Below are 22,246 nucleotides of genomic sequence, written 5' to 3'. Positions count from 1 at the left end.
GGGGTGACATGGGGCTCTGTCTCGCGAACCCTGAGAGCCTAAATAGAGAATCAGACACTCAACCGACTGAGCCACCCAGGGGACCCTGAGGTGCTTGATTTCTAAGTGGTTAGCCTGGGAGACAAATCTTGGTCAGGTTTTTTAGCTACGCCCCGTGCCCTATCCCTCCAAAGACTGATTCCCTTGAGACATCCTTCTCCAATCGGAGGCAAGTGTTTCCTGCTTGTCCCCTTTCAATTTTTTATTTCCCGTAAGGCCGGATCACCTGTCCTGACAGCATGCATCTTGGTGAAGGGACCAGACGGGCACTTCCAGGAAAAGACTAAGGTTTATGAGCAGAAAGTCCACCGACATGGAGTCTAGTTACTTCTCTACTGGTCTAGCAGCTTTCTCTTTTGGGTGTTAATGAATCACAAATCTTTCCCGTCTAGTCTCGAAAGGAAGTGGGGTCGTTTTGGAGAGGGGGTTGAGGTGGGGGGCCCTGCGGTGGGAAGTGTCCTGAAAACCTGGGTGTCTCTCCCCTCTGCACACAGGGTCACCGTAGGAACCGAGCTGAGTCACCCCAGTGCCCTGAGCATCAGGTTCAGGGAAAAGAAATCCCGCTGCATGGAGTTGGCACGGGGCGTAAATGAGAGCACGGATGTAGGTCTTTCATCATGGTATGTGGTCATCAGCGTTTGACTCCCCCGCCTGTATTTCCATCAAGGTTCTTAGAGTGACATCCAGCAGAAAGCAGGCGAGACGAAAGGAGCATTGCCTGGACGATGTTCCCACATTCACAGCTGGGGACGGACCTTGATCTGGTTGCAAATAGATTGTTTCTCTGCTCAGAGCGTTTGCTGCCAGGCCCGGCTGGTTCCAGGAGCCGTCAGTGGGTGTCTGTCTCCCGCTTTCAAGTTTCCAAAAACTTCCACAAGCATTTCATTTGAACTTGTTGATACGGGTGAAGTGGATATTCAGTGGGCCACGTGTGCCTGGGTTTGCCCTGCGTCACTGGCCTCTCGGCCTCCTTCCGAAGGCGCGGGAGCTCCCCGGACATCATCTTTGGGCTGACGTCTGCGGTTCTGATCTCCCCTAGAATCAAAGACTTGTGCATCTTTCAGCCTCCTTGATAGCCTGACCTGCGCATCTATAGCTGGCTTCTTGTATTCACCATGTCCCCACCCCGAATCCCCTCAAACGTTTCCCCTCAAACCTGTGTCACTGCACCAGATCCAATAGCAATGGGAAATTGACAAGGTCAGGACTTTGGGGGCATTCTTGGTGGCTCCCTTCTTCCTCCCCTCCCTCGATTGGGACCCTCTGCTGGCTCTGCCTCCAACAGGTGTCAGTAACCCAACCTCCCGACTGCACTGCAACCACACGGGTCCAAACTCTGCCACCTTCCGCCTGCAGACTGGGGGGGGGCTCCGAACAGCTCTCTACTCCTGTCCTTGCCCCTCATAGTACGCAGGGAGGGCCTGAGGAAAAGCTCATCAGATCATGCACTTCTCCGCTGGAGTCAGTTCCAGCCACTAACTGTATCCTTTGTTCACTGGTCTCCAGCTGCTTGGCTTGGCTTTGCTGGTCCTCAAGCACCGGCCATGGCTCACGGCACCTGCCATTCTCTGGACGCCTGCCCGCCTGCCCTCTTTCCTGCTTCGAGTCTTTGCTCAAATGTCATCTCAGCTCCGGGACAGTCATGGCCCATCCTCCATAAAGGTGTAACAACGCTACCCCCACCCAAGCATCCTCTAAAAAGAGGATGTCTTTGCATTATATTTTTTTTTTAATACGTTTATTTTTGAGAGAGAGAGAGAGAGAGAGAGAGAGACAGAGCAAGAGCAGGGGAGGGGCAGAGAGGCAGAATGAGACACAGAATCCAAAGCAGGCCCCAGGGTCTGAGCTGTCAGCACAGAGCCCGACACAGGGCTCGAACTCACGAACTGTGAGATCATGACCTGAGCCAAGGTCTCAGATACTTAACGGACTGAGCCACCCAGGCGCTCCTTCTTTACATTTTACACAGCGTGTATCTTCCAACATGCTCTATTGTTAACATTTGTTTTGTTTACTCTCTGTGAAGACAGAGGAGTTTTTTTTTTTTTTTTTTTGGTCTGTTCTGTTTTCTCAGTGCCCAGAACGAGAACATTCAGTGGATATTTCCACTTATTGGTACCACACTTGAAGGGTTCATCAGACTGTTTTCTAAATCAGGCAAAACAATTTTGTTTAAATTATATGGCAGGGATGCCTGGGTGGCTCAGCCAGTCAAGCATCTGACTCTAGATTTGGGCTCAGGTCATGGTGTCACAGTTTGTGGGCTCGAGCCCTGCATCAGGTTCGGGGCTGACAGCGCTGAGCCTGCCTGGGGTTCTCTCTCTCTCCCTCTCTCTGCCCCTCCCCCATACGCTCTCTATCTCTCTCAAAGGAAAGAAACAAACTTGAAAAATTATGCGACAAGGAGCTGTTAAGCTGTTTTTCTGATCTGCGTAGGAAGTGTGTTTTCCTCATCGTGTAGCTGGACGGAGTCACGTTCCCTTTCTGTCCTTCTGTCTGGGGCTCTCAGCTCATTCGCATAGTCATGCTGTTTCTTCACCTACGGAATGCTCCCTGAGCAGTGATGGGTTCAGCACAGAATGTCCTGCATTTCACTCCTTCCTTGGTCTTCCTTAGGTGTAGTTCACTCCTTTCTCGTGCATGCACGCTTCTATGGACTTTCAAGTTATTTTTCCGAAGGAAGCAAGTGATGACTTAAATCCGTAACGCTTCGGATTCATGATGAAGTTTCCTTCATCCTGTTCTGGTAGTGTGGGGGCAATTCTCCAGAGGGTGTTGATGCTGCTTTATTTCTGTAGGGTAGGAACGCAGGTTATAGTTTAGTTAGGCCAGGAGTCAGGTTGTTGTTGTTGTTGTTTCTTTTCTAAGTGGATGTTTTGGAAATTCTTTAAAGATATAATGTATTCTGTAGCTACTCACGGCCTAATGGCTATGTATTCTTTTAATATTTACTCATAATATTCTTATTACTTGCAGATATGTTTTTCTAATGAAGAAAAAGAACTCATTTTTCTATAATATGCATCTCAGAAACTGGCAACTTTGTTTCCACTTCAGAGCTCAAATACACAATTTCCTTTAGCTTAAACAGTTGCAATTAAACCAAAGGGTTGCCTTTTCATTACAATACCCCTTTATTTTCTATGATGATATCTCATAAACGTTTTCCGCGGAGCGGCTTATACTCGATCTGTTGTAGCCAATGATCCTGCGTTTTGGGAGAAGGAATCCTGTTGTCTGAATTTATAGATGGTAGCAAAGCCTGCTGTTAGAAACAGACTGTGCAGAATGAAGACCCCATCCTTTGGTACAAGTTGAGATAGGGGATTGGTGCGAGTTTCGGACGCAAGTGACTACGGTTGGGGACACGTTCTACGGCCATCCAAGGATGACAAGTGACTAACCCCGCGGCATTGAACCAAGGGACGTGGCTTCACGGGCCGAGCTGTAGAGCACAGATGTCTTTTTTGATCATTCCATGTTGTAGATCAAGGTTACAGATCACAGTTACAGTAGAACCTGTATGCCGGTTTAATTACCTTCTTATTAGATTGTAATTGGCAAGGCAAACATCAGTTCCGTCTGCTCTGACTCCTCGAGCCTTGAAGAGCCCCTGTTGGCCTCCAAGGGCAGCTTTTGCCCTTTGATTCCAATGCCATTAAGTCCGTCAGACAGCCAGAGTGTTGTGCCACATGATTGATGCTGTTTGAGCCTGACTACCTGATGTAGCAGAGTTTCTCAGAGCAGATCCAAATGCAGCGATCGATAATCATACACTTACAAGTTGTCTCTCCTGCTACAGCAGTGCTTAAGTAATCATCACCAAAATGCCCCGGACCCATCTCTCCCAGCACATATTTCTTGTACATTCCCGGAGCTCCTGTTGAGTTCAGTGAGAGCTCCAGGCGCCCAGGGTGGCAGGGCAGTGGCACACGGAGTACTCACTGATTTATATTTGCATGGCTTTCGAGCTAATCAGCAAAAAGAGCTCATCGATCTTCTCTTCCCTAGGAAGTTGGACCACATTATTATTCTTATTTCTTGGGTGAGGAAAACTGAGGGAAAGGAGCTTCCCAAAGTGAGGAGACTGGAAAGAAAGAAAGAAAGAAAGAAAGAAAGCAAGAAAGCTGCTTCCTGATGACCCCAAAGTAATGTGTGACATCTGACCTTCTACCTGATGGCACTGAGCATTTTGATGACTCCACAAAGACGGCATTTTAAGGAGATGCTCACACCAGTGGGAAACATTGCCACTCCATTGTGAGGGTTCTATTTTACTCTCTGAATCATTTTTTTTTCCTTCCAGGAAGGGCTTGCTCGGCTGCCTGAGGTGAAAAAGCCAATAGGACCAGGTTCTTGCTCGGGCCCCCTCTTGATCGAGTCAGAGAAGTGCCCGAGGTCACTGCCCATGGGGTGGCCAAGACTCGGCTTCCAAAGCCTTGTAGTCACACCCCACAACACAGGCTGACGAGCGCGGGCGTGCCTTGCGTCCTGGCTTCTTCCAGGATGGGTTTGCACTAGAATCATTTCCTAGGTATAATAAATTTAGGAGCCTCCCACAGTGGCACTGACAGCAAAGGCAAAAACTGTCAACCCACCCGCCCCCCTCCCCCACCGTGATGGAAAATCTTTCAAGGTTTTCCCAGCAGTGCATTAGAAGCTCTGTAAGAACCCACTGTTGTGCGCGTTTTGAGATTTCACGTCTTCCATTAACCAATTCTGAGACAGAAGACCAGTGTCTGTATTTCCCATGTTGTTGAAGTACCTTTACATAGACTTTAACCCACTTGCTAAATTGCTTGAATTTGTCAAATGTACAAAAGGGTCTACTCCCCGTTGATGGAGTAAAAGTAGGTGTTTGATTAAGTAGATAGTTAGCTATGCTTTTTCCCCACCCCATCTGGATGTGTTAAGGGGGTATGTTTGAAACTTAGCACTCACTTCTGCCTTTCAGAAGGGGAGGGAAGAGGGTATTTAACAAGGTTAATAATGACAGAGAGAGGAATTGACACCACAAAAGAAAAAGAATCATTCCAGCATTTCATGACAGTTCAAAGACAGATGTCGTTGGCTAAGTGAGAATCTCGTCGACGTGGGGGTAATATACACCTTATATGCATATGGCTTTGTGAAAGCAGACTGTCAAATCGGTGAGTGTAAGGTTGTCAAATATGAGACATAGCTGCAGAAAACCCGGAGAACTACTTACTATTTATTTCTTCTCTTAAAGACCCAATCCTGTTGTCTTTTCACAGACAAAAGACCAAGTCCCTGAAGGACCAAGGCAGGTCAAGGGTTGGATGGGATTGAAGTTGGATTGGGGCCTCCTGAGGACATCAGCTTTGGCAATCTTTTGTCTCCTGGAGTATGTTTTTTTCATCTTAATTATATGCGCGCTGTTCTCTTTTGTTTCCGTAGACTTTAGCTCACCCAACAGGGCCACATCTAATTCCATCTTCCTGGTGTTCATGATGAGAAATTCTAGAATTGCAGTTGATGAGACCTCAGACTGAGCAAGCTAGAGTCCAAGTCCCTCGGAAGTAGTTTGATCATGGAAGTCAACCCTACCAAGGGGATTTTTGGCTCTGCCATGGAGTAAGGTGCTTCAGAGAGGCGTTACTGGCCTTCTGAGCTATGGCAGAGGTTGGGTAGATGCAGGGCGTCACTAGTATGAGTCAGGAGACCTTGATGGGGTCATACATCTCCCCCCACACTTGGACAAGTCCATTAATCCCCCTTCCTAAGCTTTGGCGTCTTCATTCATGAGATGAGAATGGTTGATGAGATGATCTCTATGACCTCTCCTAACTGATATCCCATGACTTGACTTTGGCTTTGGCAGTGGGTCTCCGTGGGCTGGCAGGGAACCAAGAACAGCTTTGGGGAAAAGCTTTGCTGGCCATTGACCCATGGTCTCTAAGTAGACCCTACCTCTGTGTTTCAGTGCCATGGCCTCCCAGAAGGTCCCAAACACTGAAGGCTAGCTCTTTTGAAGGTGGTCACAACCTATTATGGCCTCAAATGGCCACAAACACAACCGCTAACTCTGTCACCTACTAACCCGTAGTGACTCACCCCCTTTGGCCAAACCTGAATGGTTTGACTTTAGGACTGTGTGAACGGGAGTAAAGAAGTTAGGGATTTGCCTAACTTTGAGCAAAAATAAAACAGATGCACGCTGGAGAGAAAGACCCCCCTGACTGATCTGTGCAATGCCCTCACACAGAAGTTTCCTGTTTCTTGCCAGTGGCTGGAATGTCCTGGAAGAGGCCTCCTGAGCAAAAGAAGAGGGATGCCTGGTGCAGACCAGGACTCTTGGGAAAGGCTCTTTGCTGCCTGAGCAAGGGCGAATTAAGGAAGATGTGTTCATATAAACTAAAATAAGTGTATTGATAATAGGGGAAATCCTGAACTCTGCTGTGAGTTAGATGGTCATGGTAAGTGGGAACTGCTTGGGGGAAAAACCCATGACTTCTCCAAATGCCTATGTAAATACCTACAACGTTGAAAATTAGCAGGAAGGCCTTGAGATCTCAGCGCACACTGTCACACTGGAAATATGGAGCTGCTACTGGGGGGTGGGCAATGAAAATAAGAATCACAGCCTCCTTGGGGCGCCTGGGTGGTGCAGTCGGTTAAGCGTCCGACTTCAGCCAGGTCACGATCTCGCGGTCCGTGAGTTCGAGCCCCGCGTCAGGCTCTGGGCTGATGGCTCAGAGACTGGAGCCTGTTTCCGATTCTGTGTCTCCCTCTCTCTCTGCCCCTCCCCCGTTCATGTTCTGTCTCTCTCTGTCCCAAAAATAAATAAACGTTGAAAAAAAAATTTAAAAAAAAAAAAAAAAAAAAAGAATCACAGCCTCCTTGAGGTCGAAGCCCTACAGCCATCTGATGCTCAGAAAAGAGAACATGAAAAATGCACAGGGAACAGCTGCGTGAAGCAAAAATCTGGAGGAAAAGAGAATCTGACAAGAATTATAGAAATGTGGGGCACCTCGGTGGCTCAGTTGGTTAAGCATTTCACTCTTGATTTTGGCTCAGGTCATGATCTCACGGTTCACGAGTTCAAGCCCTGCATTAGGCTCTGTGTTGTCAGCCCAGAGTCCACTTTGGATCCTCTGTCCCTGCACCCCCCCCGCCCCTCCCCCACGTGTGCACTTCCTCGTGCTTCTTCCTTCAAAAACAATAAATAAACATCAAAAAAAAAGAATTATAGAATTGTGGTCAAGAAGCTATGCAAAGTAAATCGATGAAATTATCTATGGTTAAATAGGCAAAAAGGTGTAAGGAAAATAACCCAGGGAGGAGTATGTTTTGAAATGGATATATGTTACCCAAAGGAGTTTTACATGGTAGGTGATGTTTTCTTAGTCTTAAATGTGGATAAGTCAGGAAAATAGCATGTAGTTCTGTATCTAAATGTCCTTAGTAATAAAGATGCATCCAGATGTACTTATGGGTAACATAGTTTGGCTTTAAAATACTCCAGCAAAACAACCAAAACAATAATATAAATAAAAAGAACAGTTGAAAGGTGGAAGCAGGTTGGCAATATCTTAGCTAATTATCAAATCCGGGTGGTGGTTCTATTGGGATTCGCTAAATGATTATCTCTGCTTTCATGTATATTTGAAAATATCTGTGATTGTGTTTTTTAAGACAGAAAGAAAATGAAGACTGCAATTTAAATATCAGTGATATTTTGAGATAATATTTGCAGTGGCTTTGAAGGAAGGGTTACATTTGCTCACATACAAAGAGCTTTACAAATTTATATAAAAAAATACAAAGAAATAGCTCAGTAATGGGCAACGCGCAAAGGACTCCATTATACAATTTACAAAAGAAATACAAGAGGCCGCTGAATGCAAGAAAAGTATTTAACCGCAGTAGTGGTTCACAAACTGAAAACTAAAATAAATTGTGAGATATGAGTTTCTATTTATTACACCTCAGAGATTGTCGTGAGCGGGGAGGAGAAATTGGGGCTTGCTGGTGACACTCACAGGGCAGTTTGGAGGCCAGGTAAGCATTACACAGCAATAAAAAAATTGTGTAAATGTGCAACTTCTCTCATATAATTTCAAGGAATGCATGCTCAAGAAATAGGGGTGTGTGTGTGTGTGTGTGTGTGTGTGTGTTAATGCTGTTCATTAGACTGAGGCTTTCAGAAACAAAAACTAAAATCAAGTTAAACATGGGGACACCTGGGTGGCTCAGTCCGTTGAGTATCCAACTCTTGATTTTGGCTCAGGTCATGATCTCACAGTTCATGAGTCCAAACCCTGCATTGGACTCTGTGCTGACACCGTGGAGCCTACTTGGGATTCTCTCCCTCTCTCTCTCTCTCTCTCAAAATAAATAAATAAATAAATAAGCTTAAAAAAATCAAACTAAATGCTCATCACAAGATAAAACAATGTTTGGCGTGTTCATAGAAATGAGTATTTGGGGGCTCTAAAAGTCAATGGTGTATGTCTATTTTCTGAGATGAAAAGTTATCAGGCACACTTGAGTGAAAATCCAAGCTGCAGGTTAGTTTTAAGCATTTCACAGGTATCCATAAGGGGAAAGAAAACATATAATAAACAGAGACTGTTTTGAAAATTCATTTAAATGTCAGAGAGAAATGAAGCCAAGAATGTTGGAAGCAGATATTTTGATAGCCTGATTATTAACTTTATTGGGAAAGCAAAAAACTAGATTTACTGGTAAATAAATAAATAAAATCCACAGTCATATGCCAGAAATATTCTAATATCCCACATTGGTGATACGAATCAAAAATTGTTCAGATAAATACAAATTTCTCACCAAAAAAATAAAAAAATAAAAAATAAAACCCAGAGCTACAGAGTTTAGCAAGACACGTGAAAATGTCTCCAAAAGCTTTAAAGAAGAATCTAGCACACATCTTGAGCCCCAAGATTTAACACACATGTACGGGGGTCAAATTAACTGAAAAACAAAGTAGATGTACTTTCCAACCACTATAGCAAAATATTTTTCTAGAATATGAGATGAAGTTGAGAAAACATCACAACTCCCTGCTCCCACAAAGAAGCTTAAAACACAGAGCAATTCTATTTTCAAACAATGGAAGGGCTAATGTCTGAATTATAACTGACCAGTGAAACAAATTTAAATTATGCTTTGGAAGCATTTGCCTTCTTTATTGTGGCCAAGTACACACAACATTGACAACGTAACCAATTTGAAACGTACAAATTAGTGGCATTAAGTGCATTCATGATGTTGTGCAACCACCACCACTGTCTGCTTCCAGAACTTTGTCATCATCCTGATAGCAACCTCGTACCCATTAAGCAGTGGCTCTCATTTGCTCCTCCCCCAGCTCACAATTTAGTGGCAACCCCAAGTCTGTTTTCTATCTCCAATAATTTGCTTATTCTGGAAGTTTCCTGTAAAGGGAATCAGACATTTTGTGCCTGGTTTCTTTCACTTAGCACAATATTTTTGAGCATAATGGCGTCCATGTTGTAGCATGTTTCAGTGTTTCATTGCTTTTTTTATAGCTGAACAACATTCTACCATATGGATATTTTGTTTACCCATTCATCTGTTGATGAAAATTTAGGTTGCATCTACTTTTGGTAGCTCTATGTTTGTGCATCAAGCTTTCACTTGAAAACCTGTTTTGAATTCTTTTGGGTAGATTCCTAGGTGTGGAATTGCTGAGTTATACGGTAATTTTTCATTTAACTTATCGAGGAACCATTTACCATAGTAGCTGCGCCATTTTAAATTCCCGCCAGCAATGTGTGAATGTTCCAATGTCTCCAGATCCTCCCCGATACTCATTATCTGCCATTTTTCAGCTAACAGCTATTCTAGAGGTTGCTATGTCTCATTGTGTTTTTATTTTGGGTTTCCCTGATGACTGATGATGGTTGGCATCTTTTTGTATGGTTTTTGGCCATTTGGATGTCTTCCTTGGAGTAAGGTCTATTCAAGTCATTTACTTATATTTTTAATTGGTCTGTGTGTCTTTTTGTCATTGAGTTGTAAATGTTCTTTATGTAGTCCAGATACTTTATATATTTTGGGTATCCACTAGACTTTATATATTTCAGTATCCAGAGTTATATCAGATGCATAATTTTCAAATATTTTGGCCCATTCTGTGGTTGTCTTTTCACTCTCCAGGTAGTATTCTTAATGCCCAAAAGTTTTTAATTTTGATGAAATACTACTTACCTATTTCTTCTTTTGTTGGCTGTGCTTTTGGTGTTGTACCTTAATGTCATTTTCATGGCATTTTGAGACATTCAAATCTATCCATAAGAGGAATGTTTTATAATCCATAATTAATTACTCAAATATATTTTATTTCTCCCAAACAATTTCATATTAAAGTATTCTTTTTAAAAATGCATGCTCGGGGTGCCTGGTGGCTCAGTTGGTTGAGCATCTGAGCTTGGCTCAGGTAATGATCTGACAGTTTGTGGGTTCAAGCCCCGCATCAGGCTCTGTGCTGACAGCTCAGAGCCTGGAGCCTGCTTCACATTCTGTGTCTCCCTCTCTCTCTGCCCCTCCCCTGCTCGTGCTTTGTCTCTCTCTGTCTCTCAAAACTAAATAAACATTAAAATTTTTTTTTAAAAGTAAAAATGCATGCTGTTCATCCATTTGGTGAAAACAGAAATTCAGTGTAAATTTAAGAACTTGGGACCTTTTCATAGGTTTTATTTGTTTTCTTTAAAAAATTGTGAAATAAGGCACGCAGAGAAAGACAGATACCATATGTTTTCACTCTTATGTGGATCCTGAGAAACTTAACAGAAGACCAGGGGGGAGGGGAAGGAAAAAAAAAGTTAGAGAGGGAGGGAGCCAAACCATAAGAGGCTCTTAAAAACTGAGAACAAACTGAGGGTTGATGGGGGGTGGGAGGGAGGAGAGGGTGGGTGATGGGTATTGAGGAGGGCACCTGTTGGCATGAGCACTGGGTGTTGTATAGAAACCAATTTGACAATAAATTTAATATTTAAAAAAATAAAATAAAATAAAATAAAATAAAATAAAATAAAAATAAAATAGCTAAAACTAAAGGTTTCTATGTTGGGAAGATCAAACATGGGCTAGAATTGGAAAGAAAGCAACTAAAAAGGACTTTTGAAAGTGGAAGATGATTTTATTCAGTGCGATTAGATCCAATGGCTTGTATCCTCTGATACTTAAAGAATTAGCAGGGGTTACATGCTGAATCATTACTTATTCATTGAGGGAAACAAAAAAACAGTCTCTAATTTTTAAAATAGATTTAGGATGATTCTTTTTTTTTAAGTTTATTTATTTTGAGAGAGAGAGAAAGAACATGAGCAGAGGATGGGCAGAGAGAGAGGGAGAGAGAGAATCCCAGGCAGGCTCTGTGCTGTCAGTGCAGAACCCAATGTGGGGCTCAAACTCATGAACCATGAGATCATTACCTGAGTTGAAACCAAGAGTTGGTTGCTTAACCGACTGAACTACCCAGGCGCCCCATGATTCAGGATGATTCTAAAAAAAGATAGTGTGCTTTATAATATTGATTCTTGGGCTAGAAGAATAGTAACTAGCTGTTTTACTAATACGAAGTCAAACACTTGAGCTCATTTTGTTTTCAGTTTTATAAAATGGGGATTCAACTTTACTTTTGGAGAAAGCTGACCCAAAATAAAAACTGACAAAGGAACAGTGTAAAAATTATGTAATAATAATATTATTATTAATAAATATTAATAAATATCAGAAACCGCATTCCCAGTAGGATAAAAAAGGATACAAGTGAAATGAAAAGATGTGAAAAGATAGTCAACGCCACCTGTAACTAAGGAATTGCAAATTAAAACAACCATGAGGTACCCCTACGTTCCCGTTTGAATGACCAAAATCCAAAACATTAACACCCAGTGTTGGTAAAGATGTGGAGAAGCAGGATCTCTCACTCACCCGCTGGTGGGAACGCAAAGTGGTGCAGCCGCTCTGGAAGACAGTTCGGAAATTTCTTGCAAAACTAAACATACTTACCATACAATCCAACAATCATGATCCTTGGAATTTCTCCAAATAAGTTGAAAACGTAGGTCCACACAAACACCTGCCCATGGGTATGTGTAGAAGCTTTATTCATACTTGCCGTAACTTGGAAGCAACCAAAATGTCTTTCGGGAGGTGAGTGTTTACGTAAGCTGTGGTCGACACAGGCAGCAGAATGTCGCTCAGCACTACAAAGAAAGTTGCCGTCAAGCCATGAAAAATCATGGAAGAAACTGAAATCGTATTCCTAAGTGAAAGGAGCCAGTTTGAAAAGGCTAGCATATGTATGCTTCCAACCACATGACATTCTGGAAAGGGCAAAAATATGGAGACAGTAAACCAACCAGCTTGCCAAGGGTTGGAGGAGGAAGGATGAATATGCAGAATTTAGAGAATTTTAGGGCAGTGAAACTACTCTGCGTCCTGCTCTCTATCATACTCTGTAGGATAACGGTGGATGCAGGTTATTATACATTTGTCAAAATCCATAGAACACACAACACCAAGAGTGAGCCTTTGACTATGGACTTTGGGTGAGGACGACATATCAATGTAGGCTCATGGGTTGTAATGAATGTACCACGCAGGTGGGGGAGGTAAATAGTGGGGGAGACTGGGCATGAATGGGGACAAGAGGTTTAAGAAAAATCTCTGTACCTGCTAATTGATGTTCCTGCTAACCGAAAAGTGCTCTAAAAAAATAAAATCTATAAAGAAGCATGCAAGCGGTAGGTCTGGAGAATGCCACAGGAGGATTATTCTAGAAAAGTAGGTTGAATTGGGCTTCCCAGAGTAGGTGACAAAATGGTGTATCCATGTGGTTTGGGCTCCCTACCCTCAAATTAAACCTGATGAAACTCCAGGAATTAAGGGAGAATTAACAAAAACTAGCAAAGGCATGAGAATCCCTTCAGGAGACTAGGGGCTGTCCTAAACTCATGTGCAAGGGGAAGATGAGTGGCTGAGGTTTGGTGAAGGAGCACCAGGATGAGAAATCGGCAGAAAAACCTTGAACTTCTCCTTTTGCCTTCTGCTCACAAGGCTGTTTCTGCTTTCTGCTTCTTTTCTTTACTGCATAAGGGTCCAGACCACTGATGCCCTATCTGTTGGGTAAGATCAGGGCAGAGAAAAGGCTGATGGGTGTGAGATGTTGAAGGAAGCAGATGGAGGGCTGGGATGACCAGTTACTCTTAGGCATTCAAGTTTATGCTCCTCTGAGTCTGAAACCCCCAGACTAGAACATTATACCCACAAGACTGCTCCTCCAGTATTGCCCCAGTCTTTGGGAGGGGGTCCTCAGATTTGAGCACATATCTACCACACCCGGAAGGTTTGGTAGACCTTAGATTGCTGGTGTCCACTCCAGAATTTCTGCTAGGTCTAGGGTGAGGCCAGTAATTTGCATGTCTAACAAGTTCCCGGGTGCTGCTGACACTGATGTCCTTGGAGAACCACCCGCTATGGAAGAGTCTCCTAGAGTATCTGAAAATAGATGTTTAGTGCTGTTGCTCTGCGCTCTCTTCCTCCCTTAAACTCTTGGGACCAATGCAGACTAGGACCTGCCTTTCCTCAATGCACATGAGTAGAGTAGCTGAGTCCCCCTGGACAGTGAACTCACCAGGTTACATATCCATGGAGTACAACTACTTCCAACAACAACCCTGAAACCCACCTGAAACCCACCGTTGTGTGCCCAGAGAAAGAATGTAAATTTTCCCAACTCTACACCTTGTTATGGTCTGAATATTCATGCCCTCCCCCCACCCCACATTCATCTGTTGAAGCCCTCCCCTCCCCGTTGTGGTGACATTTGGAGGTGGGGCCTTCGGGAAGCGGGAAGGTTTCCGTGAGGTCGTGGGGACGGTTCTCATGATGGGATTAGCACCCTTAAGAGAACGGGAAGAAGAACTCTCTCTTTCCTCTGTGCGAGGACGCAGCGAGAAGGCAGCTGTTTACAAAGTCAGGAAGCCAGTCCCCACCAAGAATTAAATCTGCTAACACCTTGACTTCAAACTTCCAGCCTCCAGAACTGTGAGAAAGAAATGTCTGCTGTTTACGGCCCCCGGTATGTGGCGTTCTGTTAAGGCAGCCTGAGCTAAGATGCATCTCATCTCCTCTCAGGGCCACATCAGCAGGTGCAATGAGGTGACCTCTCAGATCCACAGCTCCTCCTAACACTGTAGGCACAGCCACGTCCCAACCTGTTTCCTTCTCAGAGGCCGGATACTGAACACAGTGAGATCTCACCTCCGTCGAGCATCTTATCAAGTCCTTTCAGTATTTTACCCGATTGTTCAGAGTTCGGATCATCACCTGTGTTGTGTACGCCCAGAAGCTGGCCCTGAAACAAGGATTTATGAGCAGGTGGTTTCTCTGGAGATGATCCCAGGAAGCCGTGGTGGTGGAGTTGGGAAGAGAGTCAGGGAAGGGAGGGAAACCAACACTGGCGTGTTCATGAGCAGGTAATCCCTGTGGGCAACTGAAGGTGAACCCCAGGGGGGTCTGGGGTAGGGGGGGTGATACAGTATACAACACACTTATGTTCCACCTGAAGGAAACTAGGAAGTTAAGCCATCGACTCACATCAATCACTGATGGAGGGCTGTTCCCCAGAGTAATGTTTTGGCACTTCCGTCAATGGTCGGTGTGTGTGTGTGTGTGTGTGTGTGTGTGTATGTGTAAGATCAGTGGGAGCCAAGGGGATTGGAGAAGCTCACCCACATCACCTTGCTACCTTATCTTCTCCCAACCCTTGGGGGTGCCTGGGTGGCTCAGTCGGTTGAGCGTCCGACTTCGGCTCAGGTCGTGATCTCACGGTTCGTGCGTTCGAGCCCCACGTCTGGTTCTGTGCTGATGGCTCGGAGCCTGGAGCCTGCTTCAGATTCCGTGTCTCCCTCTCTTTCTCTGTCCCTCCCCTGCTCGCACTGTCTCTCTGTCTTTCAAAAACAAATAAATGTTTAAAAAATTTTAATAAAAATAAAATAAAATAATTTCTGAGCCAAATAAGAGCGTCCAGTAGTCCTTGATCAGACATCTCAGGGCTACGAACCCAGAAACTGCCTGCAACGGTGTCTGAATTTGTGTCTTTTACTGAACTTTCTTCAGGATGTCAAGGCAGGCCTGGAATGTACCCAGCCAATTGTTACTCCCAAGAAGGTCAAAAACCTCTGGCCTAAGCTGATGAAACACAGTCACACTGAAGTGTAATGTCTCACAAAAGCAAACAACCAGCAGCAGTGTCTTCCTGATCGGGCTTGGAGACAATGCCTGATTGAGGGGGTGGGGCACCACAAGAGGAGCAGAGAACTCCCCAAACCAACATGGCACCTGGAACTTTTAGCCTTGCGTCAAGCTCATGAGTGAAGCTTTGGGTGAAGGCAAATAGCACCTCTGTGTTGATGTCTTGCCTGGTCTAGGGGGTTGCCCATACCTACTCCCAGGGCTGAACCACAGGAAATGTGCCACCAGCACTTACTGTAGGGTAATGTTTGCCATGCGTGCTGCCTCCTCCTTGCATTTCCTTTTAGTCCCATCCTTTCCTTCCCAACCTCCAATTCCTAAATTTTTTCTCCATCCATCATGATTCATTCATCTATTTTCAACGGTTCATTGCTATATGCCAGGTAGTGGGCGCGGCCCTAAGTCTGCCACCTGCTAAGGTATGACGTTTTCGCTCAAGATCTCCAGTATTTAGTAAGGAAGACAAATGTGAAACCCAATGCCATTCAGGATGATAGATACTATGTAGAGGAGGAGATGAATATATGGAAAGCCCTGAGGACGTCAGGGGCTTCTTCATAAATGCGTGCTATGGTCTGAATGTTTGTGTCCTCCAAAATTTTCTATATGAGGTCTTTTTTTTTTTTTTTTGAGAGAGAGAGAGAGAGAGAGAGAGAGAAGGAGCAAGCAGCAGTGGGGGGAGGGGCAGAGGGGGAAGAGAAAGAACCTTAAGCAGGTTCCATGCTCGGTGGACCCTGATGTGAGGCTCGATCCCACGACCGTGAGATCATGACCTGAGCCAAAATCAAGAGTTAGATGCTCACCGGCTGAGCCACCCAGGCGCCCCCATATATGAAATCTTAATTTCAAACCAATGTGATAGTATGGGAAGTATGGCCTTTGGGAGTTACTTAAGCCAGGAGGGTGGTGCACTCATGTTTGGGATTAGTGCCTTATTACTGAGGATCCAGGGAGATTCTTAGCCCCTCTTACCATGTGAGGGCAGTGTGGAGTCTACAGCTGGGAGGGCGGCCCTCATTCAACCAGGCTGGCATGGTTGATCTCGGACTTCCAGCCCCCAGAATTGGGAGAAATGGATTTCTGTTATTTGTCAGCTACCAGGTCTAAGGTATCTTGTTTTAGAAGCCTGAAGGGACTAAGACAATGCATGCAGTCAATTCAGACATTATTGAAGTCTGAACATAATTATGGCTTGATGTTCTCTGCGTCCTCCATCATCCATGTCATAATGTCCTTTTAAATTTCAAACAAAGATGATACAGAGTATTCCAGCTTTTCAGTTTTCTTCCACGTGGCAGATGGGGTTGGCTGTCCTCACTGTCCTGCACACACATTCTTGGGGTCACCAGCACACAATGGGTATGGGTGTGGTACTTGTGGTGTACCTCTGCCAAAGGACCATGCTACTCACTAATTGACTTACCAGTGACCTAATCCGGGATCTCTTACCACACCAATCTGCCCAGCGGATAGGTATGGACTACCACTGATCAAATCCAGAGAGGACTCAGGCACAGCCAACACTTTCTTACCCACTGAGGTGTAATCCTAACCAAAGTAAAGGACGCCCAGGAAGAATGAGGGCGCATCTCTCTCCTCCAAGTTTCCAGAGCTACCTTTTCCTTGTACATAGGGCCATGGACAAGGCTTATTAATTACTCTAAGTCTGTGAAGGTTATTAGCTAGTCACCAGTTTCCAGAGTAGATAAGTCTTGGGAGCCCACATAAATCTCACCCACACAAGGTGGGTATGCATTGTTATTTCCACCCTACCTCGACCCTCCTCTTCTGAGTACAGTGCATTGGACTAAGTTTTGTCTCCCAACCTACATTGGGCCAGTTTGATTCTCACCCCCAGGGATTTGAAATTGTTACCTAACATGCTGGTTCATATCTAAGAAAGGGCAGTGAGGCTGAAGTTAGGGTGGTTCTGTTTGGTAATCTGTGTGTCTCAACAGGGAAATGCATTTTGCAGAGTTACAGGAATGAGAGACAGCCAAGGAGGAAGAGATAAGACCCTGTGAGACCTGGTGGGGATGAGAGAGGAACCTAGGTCCCTGGCTGGGTTCAACTTGGACTTTCCTGTTCCTTGTTCCAATTCTTGACAAACCCTGGGCTACCTCTCTGCCCTTGGGTGCCACAAGGCATCCTATATTTCTTATTAGGGAAGAAACAAAGCAAGAAAAGAAAATGAAAACACATTTTCACTTAAGGCAGCTTGAGTAGGTGTCTGTTACTGGCAACCCAAGGAACTTGACTAATTGTCCCAAGAGAGAATTTCTTACGAGTGTGAGTTGCTCTCACTATTGCTAACCTTAGGCCGTTGAATTTTTTGAGATAGTCCTTTAAAAAAAAGATATTATTATGACCCTAATGGCAGATAAATAGAATCTTCGTATCCATCTGCTTGGTTCTGTGACCCTAGAATATAATGGGAGCATCTGGAGAGAATGAGGAACTGTATGAAAGCAGGCTGGGTCGCCCTGAGGGAAATTAGCATAAGTGGTCTGAAAGACAGGAACTAGCTGTCCGGGGAAGCAGGAATGTCCCCATCCTGGAGATTTTCAGAAATAAGATAACCAGTTGCTTGTCTGGGATGGCTGGAAGCATTCAGATGACAAAGCTACCTTGGGTTGTCCCTCTTCTTTGGGCCCCTTGAGTCTGCACTCTGGGCCTCATGGCCGTGTTTTGTGTTGGGGGAGAGGGGGTGGGGTCCTGCATTATGGGAATTTGTCTGACAGGCTCTGAGGGCATGTGGTCCACTTTCAGGATCTTTGCCACAGATTTTACAAACAGACCTTTGAAAATTCCCTGCTCTGCAATCCCCTGGATTCTGGTTTTCCATTAGGCTTGTTGGTGATGACTTAAAGATGGTAGGAGAAGCAAATGATTCAGAGAAAACCAGTGAAACCAAATAGGAAGTTGGAAAAAGTGAAATTTTACAGTGCATTTTCCTGCCCTTGACTTGTCTCTCTTTTCCTGGCCAGGATTCATCCTGAGAGTCTATTTTTACACTGTTCCTGACCCAGCGAAACCTGGAGGTTCTGCAAATCTTACCAGATTTAGATTCCATTTGTGTTTTCTCTGTAACCTCTTATTTCTGGGAAAGAGAGACAATCAGGAGGGACTGCTTCAGCTTGTACTCATTTCTCTCCTATCACACTGAGTAAGATCGGTCTCATTTCAAGGCACTGTGTGTAGGGCCTCCAGCTGCCCCACTGGGAAAACAAGATTTACAAACCAAAGAAACCAAGGAAAGACAAATCTCTTCTCCAAAAAGGCTCAGGGAGTAGCGTGCTCCACAATTTCTCTGTGCTTTGAGGCCCTAACCCTGGGATATCAGAGTTAGGTGAGAGGCAAGTCAACAGCAGGCCTTCTCACTGTGGTTTCCAAAACTTGACACCATTTCAGAGCGGTTCCTCCTACAGATGTAGATGTGTGCTGGTATCTTCAGGAGGGAAACGCCTGCTGTGGCAAACTCCCAGAGTGTTGAAGAAAGAACTCTCCGATGCAGAATTTTCCCACACTCAGCACACAGGGCAAGGAGAAACCAAGAGGCACAGTCTGAGCGCTGCGGAAATCACAAGACGTGGCCTGCAGCTGGGGGAAGACTGGCTGCAGTTCTCGCCATTCAGGGTTTCTTCTGGCTGGAATGTTCCCGATCCTAAAAGCAGCTAGCAGAGGATTTTCAGACAGACTTGAGTGGAAGGAGAGAAGAATATGCCTAAGGAACCTCTCTGTGCCTCTGTCTCTGTCTCTCAAAGCAGAACATGCTGCCTTGTCTGAACTGAGAGTGAGATGTGAAGTCTATTTCTGGTTCTGCCAACTGACTCCCTGGTGACCTCAGTCACTTCCTCTCTTACAGCCTCAGAGTTCCCTTCTCTGTATAGGACTTTAGAATTTTCTTACAACTAGATAGAGCCCCCAAACCTAGAAGATGCCAGTAGACACAACTTCTGATTGCTATGCTCCAAGCCCCTGTGGATTTGATTTAGCCAGGGGCAGGTGAGGTGTAAGGAGAATATTCTCTGGTCATGTTCATCCTGGATGTGATGCATCCAGGTGAAGCAGTTTCTTTCTGTCACTTTCTCTGGTTTCACAAAAGCCTGTGGATTAACTTTTGGATTCCACTCAAAACTGATGACAGAAGATCCTGGGAGGACAGAAGTGGGGCTGAGAAAAATATTGGAAAGGAACTTCAGCTTCAGGAAAAATACTGCCCAGATGAACTCTAAGGCATCGGCCACACTCTTTGTTGGGCTGCAGCTACAGCAAAAGCATGTAAGTCAGAAGGATGAGGACTGGGCTTGAGGTCCTAACATGATACGGATCAAGATAAAAAAAATATTTGTTAACATTATGCATTAAAGTATGCATATTAACTTTCAAAATACTAGTTAAAAAACACTGAATTCAAAAGGAGAAAAGAAAATAGTAAAAAATAAAAAGCAGAACAAACAGAAAATGGAAAATGATACAAGTAAATCGGAATACATCATTACTTAAATTTTAACAGGCTATATTTTCTAGTTGGGATTGAGCTGGATTTTGAGAGTAGATTTTAAAATAACCCAAACGATATGCTTTTCATAAGGGATATGTAGTGCAGATTTCTGAAGGATTGAAAACAGAACAGAAAAGGGAGAAGATATAGTAGCCAAATGTGGACCAACACAAACAAACAGGTGCAAATATATTCCTACCAAACAAAAGAGACTCTAACATAAAGGAAATTATGAAAGAACAAAAGGACTACTACACCAGTGTCAGAAAACATAATAATTTTAAATTTGTAAGCTAAGAAATACCCTCATAACATAGAAAAAATGCACACACAAGATTAAAAGGGAAAATAGATAAATCTACTTTCATAGTCTTAACTAAATAGGGAGATATACCATGTTCATGGATTGAATAGCACAATATTTTAAAGATGTCAATTGTCCAGATTGATTGAGGGATTCAATTCAATTCCAACTCTACCTTTTTAAGATAACTCAAGACTGTGATCCTGACATTTACATGAAAGAGATCCAAAACTTTAGAATAGGTAAGAAAATCCTGAGCCAAAATATTGGACTGTATGCTTTATCAGCTAGCAAGAATTATGAATAACATAGTGACTAAATGGTCTAGTATTGATGCAGAAATTGACAGGTGGATCAAGGAACCACAATAGAGAGCCTAGATTCAGATTCATACATACATGGAAACTTAATTTATAATAAAGGTAAAACTGCAAATAATGGAAAAGGAGAGATTTTTCAGTAAGTTGTAGTTGGAGAATAATTTGTCATCCAAAAAGGAAAAACAAATAAAAACCATCCCTTTCTGCAATCCATTCCTCTAAAATCAAATCATTGAAGGCCAGATTGTGAAGTAATAAACTTTTACTTTTGAAAAAAATATATAAAAATCTCTTCATGATCCCAAGGTCAGAAAAATTTTGACACAAAAATCATATTTTAAAAAGAAAAAGATTCGGAGGAGCACAGAGGATTTTTAGGGCAGTGAAACTACTCTGTATGATATAATGATGTTTTTCATTATGCATTTTTCCAAACTCATAGAGTATATATCACTAGGAGTGAACCTAAAGGTAAAGTGTGGACTTGGAGGGTGATTACAATGTATCACTGTAGGTTCATACTTGGTTAAAAAAAAAAGAAGTACCATTCTGGTGAGTGGTGTTGATGATGGGAGAGGCTATGCATGTGTGGGACAGATGGTATATGGAAAATTTCTGTACCTCCTTCATGATTTTGTTGTAAACCTAAAACCCATCTAAAATATACAGACTTAAAAAATTTTTTTAAATAACAAAAATAAAAAATAAAAAAATATAAAAAATATTTACAAATTGCTGTAAAGAAAGTGTAAAGATAAGCTCCAAATTGGGAAAGTCTTTCACTAATACATATTATAGTCGTTTGCAGAATATATAAAGGACCCCCATAAATCAGATTTTTTTAAGTCGTTAATAAAAACAACAGGGAAGGCTGGAGTTGGCACTAACAAAAGAGAACATAATGACTTATGAGCATGTGAAAAGATGTTCAACTTAAGTAATTAGATAGATGCAAATTGAAACCATATTATCATGTCACCAGATTGGGGGGGAAATTAAAATAATCAAACATGTAAAGAACAGTAGCACTTTTTTGTAGTAAGAAAGACTACAAGAAATCAGAAGGTCTGCTGGTAAGTGAATATTTTTAGAAACTGTGACTTATGGTTGTCATGGAATACTGCACAGCACTTAAAATGACCCAACAATACATTACACGTGAATATGGACAGATGTCATGAGCTGATTTTTGAGTGGAAAAAGCAAGTCACAAAAGAATATAAAAAGTAGACTTCTGGGGGCGCCCGGCTGGCTCAGTCAGAAAAGCATGCAACTCTTGATCGTGGGGTCGTGAGTTCGAGTCTCATGTTGGGTGTAGAGTTTATTTTAAAAAAAAAAAGTATATTTCTATACCTGTGAGGTCCAAAGACATAAAAAACAAATATTATTGATGGATGATGGAAAATAAGAATAATTGTATAAAGAATGTATGGAAATAAAACTAAAAATTCCAGGTAGTGATTTAGTCTGAGCAGATCTCAAAGTAATGGTAATTATTGGTTTTCCTAAAACGCTAAGTGGGTTCATGGCTGTGGATGCTTATTCCTTATACTTCATGTGTATTTATAATATTGTATCTACTCAATACTGTTAAGAAGAACCGAAAATGTTGTGAACAATTTTCCAACGCCAAAGGGTCTGGTCCATTCTGTTTCATTCTTTTTAGAAATACATAATATTCTATACTATGGATAAGTCATTTCAACTTAATAATTTCCCTACTGATGCAAATTGAAGGATGTTGTTTTTTAATATTTGGCTTTTCTCATGTAACAAAATCTAAAGAGGGATCTTAACAGCAACATTTTT

General features: G+C 43.2%; 1 long non-coding RNA gene across 1 annotated transcript; it reads left to right on the top strand.

The window, feature by feature from the left end:
- Nucleotides 1-3,779: 3,779 nt before the first annotated feature.
- On the top strand, nt 3,780-8,128 carry LOC115500222. The gene is made up of 3 exons (XR_003964462.2): nt 3,780-4,299; nt 5,295-5,404; nt 7,993-8,128. It is a non-coding gene; the product is annotated as an uncharacterized LOC115500222 (long non-coding RNA).
- Nucleotides 8,129-22,246: the final 14,118 nt, after the last annotated feature.

This window comes from Lynx canadensis, chromosome A2 (assembly GCF_007474595.2).
Source record: "Lynx canadensis isolate LIC74 chromosome A2, mLynCan4.pri.v2, whole genome shotgun sequence".
In the NCBI taxonomy this organism is placed as follows: domain Eukaryota; kingdom Metazoa; phylum Chordata; class Mammalia; order Carnivora; family Felidae; genus Lynx; species Lynx canadensis.
The sequence above is the reverse complement of the archived record's forward strand: the minus strand, read 5'-3'. Positions and strand labels throughout refer to the sequence as shown.